Source organism: Ranitomeya imitator, chromosome 1 (assembly GCF_032444005.1).
Source record: "Ranitomeya imitator isolate aRanImi1 chromosome 1, aRanImi1.pri, whole genome shotgun sequence".
NCBI classification, from domain to species: Eukaryota; Metazoa; Chordata; class Amphibia; order Anura; family Dendrobatidae; genus Ranitomeya; species Ranitomeya imitator.
The window spans coordinates 401,616,340-401,620,890 of record NC_091282.1 but is presented as its reverse complement, the minus strand read 5'-3'; positions in this window follow the sequence as shown (position 1 = coordinate 401,620,890).

Genomic DNA, 4,551 nt, shown 5'->3' with positions numbered 1-4,551 from the left:
ACTGGGTGGCTAAACAAGGACATAGGCCAGGGTACAAAGCCCCAATGGGTGGCTACACAGGACACAGACCAGGGTACAATGCCCCCCTGGGTGGCAGAACACAAGAGTCACAGAGACAAGGCCTAGCACCTCAGCAGCTAAGAACTGACTGAAGGAGTAAGTTGCACAGGCCCCCACCAATGGGAGGGGATGTCTTAAATACAGAAAGCCTCATGGCGATTGGCCAGGGACACCTTAGCAAGGTGCACACAGTCTCTATAAGAAACAGGAGTTGCTGGCGCCGCCCCCCTATGCACACAGACAGAGCATGCATACAGCAAGCAGCAGACATGAGGCCCACAGCATGGAGCTGGCAGCAGAGAGAAGTCACCACAAGGCCCAGAGAAGTAAGTGTGTTTGAATGTAATGCAGGAGGGGGATGGGAGGCCATGCAGTGATGCCAGCAGGGTTCTTACACATATTGAGATAGGATCTTGGAGATGGGAATATTCCTTTAAGCCTCTATTCACATTTGAGTTGGAGGCTCTGTCAGTTAGGTCAGATATGACTGCATGAAAAGCACCAGAGCAGAACCAGATCTTGGTGTGTGACATATAAATAGAGCCTGATGTATTCATTTCACGTTATCAGCAATAATATCATATATTTTAATAGAGATAAACATAGAAAGAATGCTGCCCTCGTGTTTTTCAGGCTTTTTTTTTGTGTCGTGTGACAGATGTTTGTTTTTTTAAACACTATTAAGTCATATTTACCGACAATAACCCCTGTGTCAGAATAAACCAGAAGACTATGCAGCTTTTTATTAGCTGAATCCCAGACATGAGGCAAGGAAAAAAAAACAATAAGTAACTTAACATCCCATATAAGGAACTAATAATCAGATTGGAAGATTTTACATAAAACTGGTACACATGTGGCATATTTTCTTGTGATTAGACCATGTATGGCAATGCATTGTGTAAAGTTCTCTTTCAGATTATAACAAGTATTTCATGAAAAAACAAAGAGGGTCTTGGCTGTGCTCAGCCATGGACATATCATGCATTCCATAATAAGACTGCTTGCACTGATTGCCATGCTCTCTATAAAGGAACACATTCAGTATGATTACTCTTCTGAAGAATAAATGGAAGTAGAAGTATAGGCAAACAATCAGTTCCCAGGAGATAAAGTGCACAAAATGTCTTGCGCCATAGGTTAAGTTTAGATTTTTCTTCTCTTTACTGTGTTTACCGTACAGGTTAATTCATTTTATATCTTGATAGATCAGACTTTTAAGGACATAGCGATACCAAATATGTATATTTATTTTTTTAGTTTTATTTGCTTATAAAGAAGGAAAATGAGGTGATTTGATTTTTGATTATTTTTTTATATTTTGAAAAACTTTAAAAGTTTTATTTTATTTTTTAGTCCTCTTAGGAGATCGGAATAATAAATAATAATAATAATCTTTATTCTTATATAGCGCTAACATATTCCGCAGCGCTTTTACAGTTTTGCACACATTATCATCGCTGTCCCCGATGGGGCTCACAATCTAGATTCCCTATCAGTATGTCTTTGGAATGTGGGAGGAAACCCACACAAACACGGAGAGAACATACAAACTCTTTGCAGATATTGTCCTGGGTGGGATTAGAACCCAGGACCCCAGCGCTGCAAGGCTGCTGTGCTAACCACTGCGCCACCGTGCTGCCCATAACTTGTGATCCTCTTATAGTTTATACGATTATATATATATATATGTATATATAGTGAAAATCACTGTCTTTTAAGGTGAACCAACATAAGGCTGGGTTCACACTGCATTCTGGCAGTCTGTTAGATGGACTACGTTACACCGCAGCATAACGCGGTGTAACGTAGTCCGTTCAGGCCGCCATTAATTCCTATGTCGGACGCATCGCTAGCGCACGCCCACAATGGGTGTGCGCTAGGGATGTGCCGTCATTGAGTGACATACCCTGAGACGCGGGCTGCAGCATTTCCAGGTCCGTCACTGCTAGCGAAGATAGAGCTAGCAGATGCTTTATCTGCACTAGCGCGATGGAGAATGTCGGCACTTGCGTCAGCAGCCCGTTCACGTATGTGTTGAGCGGGCTGCCGTTTACCGCAATGTGAACCCGGCCTAACAGTGGTGCCCAGTGATCAGGTCACAGGGGGCCATTGGAAGCCACTCCATTTACTGTAAATGATGCTGTCAGAGATTAGCAGCAGCATCTAAATAGTTAACATCAGCAATTGGAGCTCAGCTGTGAGAGGCAGATGCAAGTGATGTTACATAGCCAGCATCTCCCTTTTGTGTAAAGAGAGTTCACCTTCCGAGCCATCTCCAGACTATGTTACCTCAGCGCTGATGAACATGCAGGTTATTTTGCACTAATGTGTTCAATGTCATTTTATGTTGAATTTAGAGAATCCACTAGTCATATTAGTTGTGTTGAGCTACTAAACTTGTTCTTATTGCAAAATTTTTATTTATTTTGTAAACAGCAAAAAGTGTGAAAATGCTAATGAACTACATTAGCAAAGGGATTTAATAATTTTAATTGCAACTGTATGTAACTCCAACTATATAAACTCTAGTTTGCTACAGACCATGACCAGAAGGCATTTTTACAAGACCATCTATAGACATTTCCTGTTTGTGCTTACAGAGGACCTTTCACAATATTTTTTACTTTAAACTATGTATATTAGTAAACATGGGCAAAAGGGCTGATAACAATGTTGCTATTTTTTTATTTTTATAACAGCATTGTGGCAATATGGACTTTTAGGGTATGTGCACACGTTGCAGATTTGCCTGCGGATTTTTCTGCACTAAATCCACAGCTCTTGGCAGAAAACGCAAGTGTGTTTTTGATGCGTTTTTTACACGCTTTTGGTGTTTTTTTATGCGTTTTTGTATGCGTTCTTGAAAGCTAAATAAAGATGTATTATTGAGCAAAAAAAAAAAATTGTGATGTAATTTCTTGTCCAACCTCCTCTTTTACATTTGTCCAACCCACACTCCATTACACACAGATAGATAGATAGATAGATAGATAGATATAAATATAGATAGATATATCTATATATGGCAAAAAAGAGGCAGCACTCCATATTAGCAGTGTTTAAACGTGCAGGATTTAATCAACCCACTGTTCAGGGCAACGTTTCGGCTCGGACTGAGCCTTTCTCAAGCAATGGGTGGTACAAATGAGTGCATATTTATAGTACTCCCACTAATGATTACAGCCAATGAGAATTCCAACCAATTAAAATTCATATCATACAGTGCTTAATTTACTTCTCATTATCATATACCAATAATATAAGGTGCTACAGTGCCAGGTGCTCTTATGTGCTTATTTTGTAAACAAATGTCCCCCTATCATGATCATTCAATATTTATCATTCATAGATGTTATTTACACTTACTTTACTTTCTACTGTGGGGGCTCATGTGCCGCATGGAGGACGCCATTCACCGTGCTTAGCATCCACTGTTACTAACTGCGCATGTCCGGGAGAACAGACCCGAATAGGTGATTGCCGACTATTTTACCATCAGAGAATACCTTGCGCTTGCGCACTAGCGCCACTAAACGCCATATTATGAGTGGCATATTGTTCTGTGATGTCGTGCGCTTGCGCACTAGCGCCACTAGGCGCCATATTGGAGGTGGCATGAAATAGAGCACTTCTAATTCTTATGTAGTACACTAGTCGATCATGGAGCAATCCACCCACTCCACAATTAACCATATAATCTTATATACCGCTTGGTATGGCATAATGTTGTGGCTTATACTCAAAAGCAGTCCAATTGCTAGACTTTAGATGGTTTTTTTTTAGCATACCCTGACAACCCGGACGGCACCTTATTCAGGCTGTCTCCGGGCGCCACATAGTGTCCAGATGCCCCAGTTAATCTATTTCATGCCACCTCCAATATGGCGCCTAGTGGCGCTAGTGCGCAAGCGCACGACATCACAGAACAATATGCCACTCATAATATGGCGTTTAGTGGCGCTAGTGCGCAAGCGCAAGGTATTCTCTGATGGTAAAATAGTCGGCAATCACCTATTCGGGTCTATCTGTTCTCCCGGACATGCGCAGTTAGTAACAGTGGATGCTAAGCACGGTGAATGGCGTCCTCCATGCGGCACATGAGCCCCCACAGTAGAAAGTAAAGTAAGTGTAAATAACATCTATGAATGATAAATATTGAATGATCATGATAGGGGGACATTTGTTTACAAAATAAGCACATAAGAGCACCTGGCACTGTAGCACCTTATATTTTTGGTATATGATAATGAGAAGTAAATTAAGCACTGTATGATATGAATTTTAATTGGTTGGAATTCTCATTGGCTGTAATCATTAGTGGGAGTACTATAAATATGCACTCATTTGTACCACCCATTGCTTGAGAAAGGCTAAGTCCGAGCCGAAACGTCGCCCTGAACAGTGGGTTGATTAAATCCTGCACGTTTAAACACTGCTAATATGGAGTGCTGCCTCTTTTTTGCCATATATTGAACTATTTGGATACAT